Below are 10,907 nucleotides of genomic sequence, written 5' to 3'. Positions count from 1 at the left end.
ATCTCTTCACCAGTTGTGTTTTCTCTGAAGCAATTTGGAGAGGCATATCCTTTGCTCACATCTTTTACTCGGCAGCAAACATTTCTTACAAAGATTGGTGCCTTCTGTGGCTGAAAGATAGAGTCAACAATAATTATTTTGCTTATGTTCTTTGGTACATCTGAAACTATAGGTGTAGGGTTGTATTTGATCATGTTAAGCCTAACCCAAGTGACTTGATTAACTTCATCAAGAAAGATTGTCCTCAGTATCTGCGAAAGCCTCAAAATACTGCTATTAAGCTTGGCTCTTCCCATGGTTGTGATATTGCTTATCCTTGTTGTATGCATCAAAACACTGATCTTCTGCAGGGAATTTTTTTTATATATGTGGATGCTGCTTTTCATGAGAAAACAAAGAAATGTTCATATGGAATTGTTGAAGTAAATGACAAGAACTCTATTGTGAACTTTTCAGGAGGAACAGGTTGGTGCTTAAGTGCCGAAGAGGCAAAATCAAGAGCCTGTCGCGAAGCTATAAAATGGGTTCAGAATTGTAAGAATGATAGTTTCATCTTCCTGAATGATAATCTGAAGGTAGTTGACAGTTTAAAGGGGAACAATTTTGCTGTTAATTGGATTTCAGAAGCCATTTTGCTTAATGCTTTAGAGTCCAAAAAACTTGTTACTAGTTCGTCTTTTGTATATACTCGGAGATCTTGTAATAAACTAGCGGATAACTTAACAAAATTCCTTATCAGATATGCGGATGTTCATGTCGATTCTAGTAGTTGGGATACTTCGAAGGAAATTTGGTCCAGTGTCGTTTGTAACGGAAACAATGTAATGGCTCTCGGTTAGTTCAATGTATTTTCTTTTTATCAAAAAATAAAAAATAAAATAGTTATAGTAGATGTCTTTGAAGTCGGTGATGGAAAAAATAATATTTTTGTGGAGCAGCATTTGTTAACGGTAGAACAGAAGTTGTCGGCAGAATTTTTGCTGCTATAGGTGGGTGTATGCATAATACACGGTGTTAGGCGAAAATTGATTGAGAAAAACATATTCAAGCTAAATGTTAGTTTCATGGCCTTGATGAATATTACAACATAATTTTTTTTCCATATACGATGATTTATAAATTCCGAATCTAGCACCAACAATCAAGTGGAATTTTTGTATTCTGTATTCCAAACAACTCATTGAAACGATCCTTCGTACACTTTCTCATCACGACTTTATGTTGGAGAAAATGAGTTTTATTATCGGTTTTATAGTCTTGGTGGTAATGGAACTTAGGACCTTTGAGTCCCTAAGAGCACTTACTCATTTTCTTATGAGTGAATGAAATAGTACCTTTAGTCCCACATTGGGTATAACTAAAGAGGAGTTCCACTATATAGTTATTCCTTTATGGATAGTTAGTATAACAATGTGGATGGAACGGGTTGGGATGAAATATTTTTGCTTTCACTAAGTCTTAGGGCTCGGGCTCGGGCCTGCATCGTGGACATGGATCAACAAAGCTTTATCCCTTTGAGTCTTTGACAAAATAGTTTCAAATTATTTCCTTAAATATTTCACAATCACGCGGGAGGGGGTGGCGGCATCTGACCAGGCGCAATATATTTATTGCCTAGTTTAAATTATGATGACCTATTTTCGACATTGATTTCTTTCCAAAAATCAAAATATATTGACATAATTCGAGTAAATGCCATAGTTGTTTTCTGTCCGTTTTATTCTATATGGCCTTGCATGGCGCAAGGAATTGATTCTCCATAAATTGCATTTATCGCACCTCTCCCTTTTTATGCTATAAAAGAGACTCGAAACTTTCATTTCAATTCGTGTCCATAAGAGCTACTATCCTATTATTTTCATTTATCTCCCTCTGTGTGGTCTTTTTTTTTCTTCTGTGCAATTGTTGTTGAGTTCGTAAGAGTGGACAAGTACTGTAGTGCTAACAGTGTTTGCATCAGGCAGTTTTATCCTGGATACGATTTGACAACAGGGTATAGACATCACTCATTCTTGAGGCGTACCGGTCAACTATCATGTTAAGGACAGCGTGTTGAACACATGACTCTGTCCTCTGTTTGCGTTCCATTGAGTGTTTCTTTAATCTTTCCAGAAATTTATTTTATAACATTTTTCTTTGAGTCTTGTTGTTACAGCTCCAACACTTTATCATCCGATTTTTTCTTGCTCCTAAATGAGTTGAGAAGCTTCAACATTGATTAAACACTATAATCGGACAAAAATAAATTACCCATTCTAATTTAACAGACATTGATAAAAATGTACTCGTGACAATTACTGGTTTTTGGGTTGTTACCGGGTGTAGGCGTAGATTCCAATCACTTTATACTTTTTTTAGTCGACATGGAGCAGATTTAGTTTCCTCCAAAATCCTATAAAAGGTAGTTTCGCCTTTATCGACAGTGCCAGTCATTACATGTATAATATATATCGCACGAAGTGAGACTGGTCGTCTTTTTATAGCCAAATGTCATGAAAATGAAATGGTCAGGCAACTCTTAGAGACTGCAATTATTTGTGAATTGTTATATCTTATACTCCGTCCGTCCCTTCTTGATACGGTGATTTGTATAAATAAATGTTTCAAAAAAATATGCTGGTTTCGTAATTGGGAAAGACATATGTCACTTTAATTTTCTGAGATCACTTTTTTCTTAACTTATTTTGATGACAAGTGTAGGGCTACACATAACCGACTCGACCCGGCGACCCGACCCACACGCGTCGAAAAATACCCGTACCCGAACCGACCCACCTAGGTATGGGTCGACTATGGGTGAGGCACGTGAAAACCCACCGTATGTTGGGTCGGTTGCGGGTAGAAACTTCCTTCACCCGAACCGACCCACCAACCCGCCCAATATTCCCTAGCATGCTAGCCCTTAGATTTTCTATCCTAGAATGAATCTCAGCCATTGGATTGAAAAAATAAAATACCTAACCCTAACTAAGCATCGCACTCGCAGCCCACACCTATCACTTCGGCCTCTTCTTCTCTCCTTCTCAGAAACAGAGTCACGGAGACTCTTCTTCCCTAAATTGATTAATGGCTGCTTCATCATCCGATCAGCATGCCTCGTCGGAAATGGTTTATCCACCCCTAGTAGTAAATTAGGTGTTAACAAAGAAGTTTATGGAAAATATTTGTCTCCTTCATTTTTAAGTAACTTTAGTTTTCTACACTTGAATTCTGTAATTCTTCATGAATCATGATACAAGTAATTTGCAAGTTATGACGGGTAAAACACCACCCGACCCGACCCAACCCGCCTTATTGTGGGTCGGGTGAAAAGCGATCCATTGTTATGGTGGGTCGGTTGCGGGTGAAAAGTTCAATTACCCACCAGCAGTGGGTCGGGTGGTGGGTGAGGCCAAACCCGACCCAACCCGATCCATGTGCAGTCCTAGACAAGTGTCATGTGGACCATTTCACTTTACTTCTTTTGTTGAAAAATGTAATGTGGACTATTTCATTTCACTTCTTTTATCGACAAGTGACATGAGAATCACTTTCAGTGATTAATTCTCTTAATTTTCTCTAAAAACAAAACCAACTTATTAAAAAGTAACGGAGGAAGTATGTATCTAAGGCATGAGATTGCAAAGCAAATATTTGGTTAAAGGTGGGGCCGTGGGGCTCTGTTTGTATCTGTAATCCATTTTTGTGCACATGGTAGGCTGGCCTGTGGCGGCGGTACAGTTTCGTTCTAAAATAACTAGTAACAAAGTAATGTTTTCTGCCAAGCAATAGCTGACACAAGTAGCATGAATTGTTTTTTTACTACACACAAGGTCGCAAAACCACCAACTTCGACCATAACTGTGATTCCAAGCTCAACATTGCGATGGAGAGTAGTATATTTTATTTTCTTTGGACTAATGTATTATGACATGGTTAAATGTCCTGCTGTCACGCGCTCCGCTTGACAGCTAAAATGAAGTCGCATATTGGAGCCGTTGGATCTGTATAACAGTTAATGATCCGGAAAACAATGAAAATCTATTATTTCTTTTTTATATTTTAGCTTTTATAGCAACCATAAACTCTACATAAATATTGTATTCAGTCCTCCCTCCGTGCTAGGTGTTAGGCTGTTAGCTAATATGAATCTCTTTCTCGTTCAACATCATCTGCAAGTGAAGAACTTTCATGGAAATCAAAAATTTCCACCACCACAGAAGAAAAAAGAAATGGTTTCAAATTATTGTGCTCTCGAACCCCTATTTGGTTTATAATTCTTCTGTTCATGTCCAGAGTCCCCAACTTCCTTTCGTCTTCTATTCAAGATAAAGATAGTAACACAGGTAAATCTGATGTCTACATGGCAACAATTTAATCAATTAATTGATTGATAATAAGAAAGATGGATTGTTTACAAGACACTAGAAAGTAACCCGTGCTACGCAACGGGAGATTCCCTTGTTTTTTCCCCTTGATCTCTAAAGATATGAATGTGAGCGTTGGTTCATTTGTATTATTTTGCCGGTCCAGGACATCAAGAGTCCCTTTTTTTCCGAGTAGCATAGAGCCATAGAGGCATGTGCCATTTCAGTAGTACTTAATAGCTAGTACAATCAATAAAATTTCGGCAAAAATATTGAGACAACCTTTTCATTTCTTAATTGAGAAAACAATATTTATGCTGACATATTCTGAAAACACCAAATTTCATTTTACAATTCTTAAACTTCCCTATCTAGATAGGTTCTATAAATTTCTTGCAATTAATTTAAAGATATTTTTTTACATAAAAGGCACTCATCCGAACAAAACAAAAGGCGCCAATACCACTACCAATGAAATATCACTATTTACTTCAGGCTACGCAATTTACTTGGGGCTCTACAGGCTGCTGCCATTTTTTCTTTAGCTAGTACCTTCAAACCAGTACAAAGTGTAAAGAGAAATTTTTATTTGGAAAGCGGTGGAAGGAGAAGTTACCATTCTCTTCTGTTGGTACTGAACTAATTAATGGAGAAAGCAATTGTAGCATCTCTTTCAACTTTCTGCTGTTTGTACAATCTGTGGAACAGTAAAAAGTGGAAATTAAGGCATTGAAAAGATATGTAGTTGCAAAACTGCACAATTAGACCTAAATGTCTGTATTTATAATCCATTTAGTTCCTTCTGAAATTTTCAAAATAACTGAAGTTGCACAACCAAAGATAGCATATCAGATGAAACAAAAAAATAAAGAGAAGACAATAATCGGTGGGAACCGTGGGATTGGCAAAAACAAAAAGAAGGGACTGCAAACCTAAACAATCGGTGACTACCAAATCTAAATCGCTGCACCTTCAAAAGGAAAAACATGTGCTAGTGTTCGCCTAAGAATATTGGTCCTGTTTTGCTTAGTAAGCCATGTGTTGTATATTAGACAAATAGAGAACAGAAAAAAAAAGAGACCTGCATGAATGCTAGAGCGAGGAAAGGACAAACCTACACGGATAAGGAGTACCTCACGTCACTTTAATTGATTGTGACAGTGTATTTTGAAGTGCAATCTAGCTGTATTTAGTAATCGGTGAAGTGGTATTGTGTGCAACATTACAAATTAACTTTTAAACCTAAGAGAGTACCTGACTTCGATTATTGCAGTAGGCTTCAGCAAATACTCCACCAATATGCATGCACTATGCACCTGCAAAACACAATCAGAGTTTCAATTAATCTACAGAGACCGCACCCAACTTGGTCAAATTTTAAAGGAATCAAATTTCACCAACAATGTCAGTACTGCAACACAACCAGCTAAACCTGATCACTGCTTGATTATGCATGACGATATTATGACCAGAAGAATTTCACCTAGTGGTACAGCTCAGTCATCCAATCTAGTTTTGATCTGCAAGGCGCTCCGGTCTTGATTTGTCCCTGTTTCACCGAAGGCAAATATTTCTGTGAGTAATAATTGGTGAGGTTTACAAATTTTATTCAGTTTTACACACAGATGAAACACCTTAAGAAGCACTTTATTAAGCAAAAAATAATAAGATAAAAGATAAATATAAATATAACAAAAAGATAAATAAACAAATTCACAGTTGCCAAACCACCAGATATATCAGCAATAAATGTATCTTAATTTGGTTTCACACTTTCACCACTATCTTCCATTTGACCGCTGCACCCCTAACAGGAGAAGTTAGTTCAACATCTCATGTAATAAAGATTTTAAATTACCAATAAAGTTATGCGTACAACCTTCGTTGGCTAGCCATAACAGTCCATCAGACTTTAACGCTCTCAGTCACAGAACCAGTTTGGTCCACGTTGCAGAAAAGCAGAGGGTGTATTTAGAAATTTCTCATGTTAAGGATGTTTTAGAATGCTAAACAAAAAGATCCATGAAAAAAGATAAACCTAAAATAAAAGGGAATTGCAGGACTTCTCTTTCAATTCCATCGCCACACGCATAAATCAAAATCTGATATATAATTAAACAACAAATTGAAGTAATCATTATTCAGAATCACAAAGAGTAAGAGGAAGATAGGCTTTTGATTTCATTAACCCCAAAAGAAAGGCAACAATCACAGAGAAGACTTCCAAGAAGGATGGATTCTTCACAACAATCACAGTATGTCAGCAAAGCAGAATTTACACCGCTAATTCAACGTGTAAACACAAAACAATTTAACAAATATAACATTAGCTTCAAGAACACAACTGACCTGACCAGTGTTTTCAAGATAACCCTTATGTAAACGTCCAAATCCATCTTCACCAAAAGCACTCTTCCTTGAACTTATTAGCGGCAACAGGTAGCTCTCGCCTCGGTATATTTAGAGTTAAACCATACATGAAGTTGTTTAGTTTTCCTTCTTAGAATCAACACCACCTTGAGATTTTGATTATTCTGTCAACAAAATAATCCCCATCAATTAAACCAATAAGTATTAGTTGTATGATTTTTCTAGCAATACATGATTATCCACCACTAATCATCCGGGCTCATCTAAAAGAAGCTTCTTAAATATAATAGACAAACACCCATATTTAATCACAAAGTTAACATTAGCTTCACAATCTGTTCTCCTACGTATCTACTTTATCAGAGGTTGAATCATAACACAAAGATTCAAGGAGCAAATTTAGAACACTACACAAAACAAACTTATACCGAATTTTCAGTTAGACAATTTATCGAACAAATTTAAAGCGGTAACAGCTAATAACCAAAAAACCAAACACCTGCACTACCTAAATTCCCAATGCAAATCCTGGGAGGAACTACGCAATTTTCAGTTTAAATTTAATAACATTAACTCTTAGGGTTACCTCAAAGAACAGTTTTGAAAATTCAGAATTATCACGTAGATTCCGCAATTTTTGAACCTAAAATCCGTGAGAGATCAAAAGCCGAACTTAATAACATTAAGGATTTGATTCTGGATAATGGTTTCCTGCGAATCTTACTTTGATTTTGGTTGACTACGGCTGATGGAAATCGTCGAAGTTGCAGTAGTTATTTTGTTCATCATCGTAAGTTACATAGCCAGCACTGGGAGAGAAAGTGGGGTGAACGCGAAATGGGTTTAGTGGGAGATATAAATGAGGCGTAAAGTTAATTGTGTGGGTATAGAATTAATGAGAGAGCTGTATTTCCTAATACTGTCACCAGAATTAAGGAGAATCCAGTATTTAGATTCACTTATCATCTTGTTTGATTGATTTGATACATGAGAATATATAGCAATCTTCTTTCAACAATCGTACTCCTCACGTGCATAGCACACGCGCAACACACACATTCACTACACACTTGCATTACATGTTATTACCCTCCCTCAAGCTCAAGGGGGGCTTGAAGAGGATACTTGAGCTTGTAATCACATTCACGACACACTTGCATTACATGGAAATCACCAACAGAAAATAAAGCATACGGACAAGCAATACGAATATATGTTGCTGAAGTTTGAACTTGTCGCAGACGAAAATGTTGGGTTGTTCAGACCATAACAGTAGTGTTGATAGAGGCAATAACACAGTAAGCAAGTAAGGCAATTGGTATTGCAGCATATCTAGAAATACCAGGTATAAACAAGCATCAATAGAAGTAGTTGAGATGGTAGTGCATGACTAGTTGGTGCAGAAAAAGTTTGTAGTTGCAGTTGAATTATAAGTGGATAAGCATTTCTAAAACTACCAGGCATTGCTGAAAGCAGTTGGCTAAATCTGACAATAGAAAATATAACCCAGAACAAAGTTGAAGTAAGTGACCTCCATAGATATTGTTGAACTTGACAGGAGCAGCAGATACAATAAAATATAGCTGAAATGAATGATAGAAAATGAAACCAAACGAAAAATCTGAGCACCACTATCAACCAACCGACTGAGCTCCAAAAGAAAGGAACCAGCACTATGAGGTTGTTGTTGAAAACCATGAGTAAGCGGCTGGAGAACCTTTGGCTTGAGAGAGATAACATTAAGCACAATACTCATAAGCACACAGTTGCAGTACCATTCTCTAGCCTTTGTCTTTGACTGAATTCTGACCCAAAATGAACACATGTAGCATCATACCTTGACTGCAACACACACCTCCAAAAGAATAATCCCATCGCTGTAACTTGCAGACTACGAAATGTTAGGAACCATGAAAGAAAATCTGAAGATAAACCAGCGCCAATCAGACCAACTCAGGAAAATGTATATAAAGTGCAGATAGAGGGGATGCTACTCATAAACTAGCATATGGAGGTACAATTGCAGGCTAGCTAAGATTGGAATTTACTCTCTAGAACTGCAGATGAGGACCAGATTTGAACATGTCTGTTGAAGTTACTGAATAACTTGGCTCCATAAGTTGAAAATATTGTTGTAAATGATAGACTTTGGACCAATTCAAACTGTAGACTATGAGCATTTAAACATCCATTAGCATACACTGTTATCAAATATGAAGAATCAATCACAGCTGCAACATAAGAAATCTTCCCACCAGTTGTACCTTGTCTCATTCAATTCACACAAGAGCTGAAGCAATTTATTGACCAATCTATGTTGTACTCCAACATGACTTGGCTTCAACTGTATTATTAACCTTTTATTATTCTCTTTAAGGCCAGAGCAGGTTGAAGTATTTACTCACACACGAAACAAAATTAAAAAGAACCATTGAAGATGAACTTCAATTGTTTTATTCAAAGAATATGAAAAGTAGAAGAACTACAGGTTGCACATTGAACACACATGCAAGATGAAAACCAGGTTGCATACTAAGTGTACACAAACTCAACAAAGAGAACATCAATTTGTACTTAATGTAACTCAGCAACTCCAATTCGATGTTCAATTGCAGAAACACCATTAAAAAACGCAAGATTCTTCAACACATATGTGAGGACTGCCTTGAAGTAAGATATGAGACCAACAACTTCTCAATCTTCTGCTGAATCCAATCAGTGGAACGACTTTAAGTTTTCGTCCTAACTAGACCTTGGTGTAGCGGACTAGAACACGCTTAGACTATATCGGCATCAGGAATCAAGAACGATAGATCTTGATGAAGAAATTAGATGCAAAATACAAGCTAATTATGATGTATAAAGCAGTTGAAGATGAAACTGGATGTAGTTGAGGAAGTGATGTAGAAATTGAACACATCAAATCTAAAGTAATCTAAACATGAAATTGGGGATTACCAACAGAGACTCAATTCTAGTTGATAAGGTAAGAGATTTCAATCCAAACACCAAACAGGAAATTGAAATAACCAAGAGCTCAAACCCTAAAACTGAATTTTAGATATAAAATACATGCTTGATCCTATTTGTTGACGTAGCAGAGGTATCAACCAAATCAAAACCCTAATTCCAACCAGAAAACACCATTAATGGAGGTGGATGAAGAAATTTACACAATGTTGTTGTAGATGTAGATAGAAACACATAGATGAGTCGAATTTGTTGCAAAACAAAGATGATTTGGTGAAATCAGCCTTCAATTCTCGATCTACAGTAGCAGCAGAAGAAGAAGATGATGAACTAATTGTGGTGATGATTGTTGAAGATGGAAGTAATGGTGGTTTTGATGAAGAAACAGGATAGGATCGATATCCTCAGAAATTGATTTCTGAGTCTGATACCATAGTAACACAGGTAAATCTGATGTCTACATTTGCAACGATTTAATCAATTGATTGATAATAATAAAGATGGATTGTTTACAAGACAGACATGAGAATATATAGCAATCTTCTCTCAACACTCGTACTCCTCACGTGCATAGCACACGCACAACACACACATTCACTATACACTTGCATTACATGTTATTAAAAGAAACACAATTTCAACCACAATTAAAATCAACGAAATCACTGGCAAAACAAAATCCACAATTATAATTGCAAACCTGAACAAGCTTTATGATTATATGGATGTGTTGAGAAGATTGGGTACCAAATCGATTTGAGAAGACTGGGTGTCGAATCGATAGACTATTTCATTGAGATACAGGTCGGGATCTGAAAAAATAATCATGCATGTTCTGATCAAAACTTTTAATCCTATAAATGACATGAAAATAAAAGCATACCAACTTCATACAAGCTTATTATGAATATGTATTTAACTCGGTATTCTTGGAAAGTTTGTATAATTCATTTTGAACTTCATGATAGGAAAGTTGAGATATATGTATCTTTTGGGATCTGACCTCCATGATTGAATAATAGTTAGCTGTTTCTAATGTGCAAGGGCTGAATGTAAAATAAATATAAAGTTTGTGGGTGTTTAAATAATAAAATATATAGAGAATAATGTAGTTTCCTTTATTTACGGATCAACAACTGTGATGTGCATCTAACAGGTTCCTATATGCGAGTTCATTTAAACTATTACGCGGATGCGCGCATGATAACACGACTCAGTGAA

The 10,907-nt window shown here is 36.4% G+C and overlaps 1 long non-coding RNA gene across 11 annotated transcripts; it reads right to left on the bottom strand.

Annotated features, from left to right (window-relative positions):
- Window positions 1-4,636: 4,636 nt before the first annotated feature.
- On the bottom strand, window positions 4,637-10,683 carry LOC113274815. Of its 11 annotated transcripts, none has more exons than XR_003323272.1 (5): window positions 7,303-10,670; window positions 6,696-6,880; window positions 5,779-5,895; window positions 5,601-5,662; window positions 4,640-5,043 (listed from the first exon to the last, which is right to left on the bottom strand). It is a non-coding gene; the product is annotated as an uncharacterized LOC113274815 (long non-coding RNA). The 11 variants fall into 11 exon arrangements; XR_003323271.1 differs by having other exon boundaries at window positions 4,642-5,043; window positions 5,830-5,895; XR_003323268.1 differs by having other exon boundaries at window positions 4,637-5,043; window positions 5,779-6,880; window positions 7,303-10,674.
- Window positions 10,684-10,907: the final 224 nt, after the last annotated feature.

The sequence above is a fragment of the Papaver somniferum genome, chromosome 4 (genome assembly GCF_003573695.1).
Source record: "Papaver somniferum cultivar HN1 chromosome 4, ASM357369v1, whole genome shotgun sequence".
Lineage (NCBI taxonomy): Eukaryota > Viridiplantae > Streptophyta > Magnoliopsida > Ranunculales > Papaveraceae > Papaver > Papaver somniferum.
This window is presented reverse-complemented; position numbering and strand designations above follow the sequence as displayed.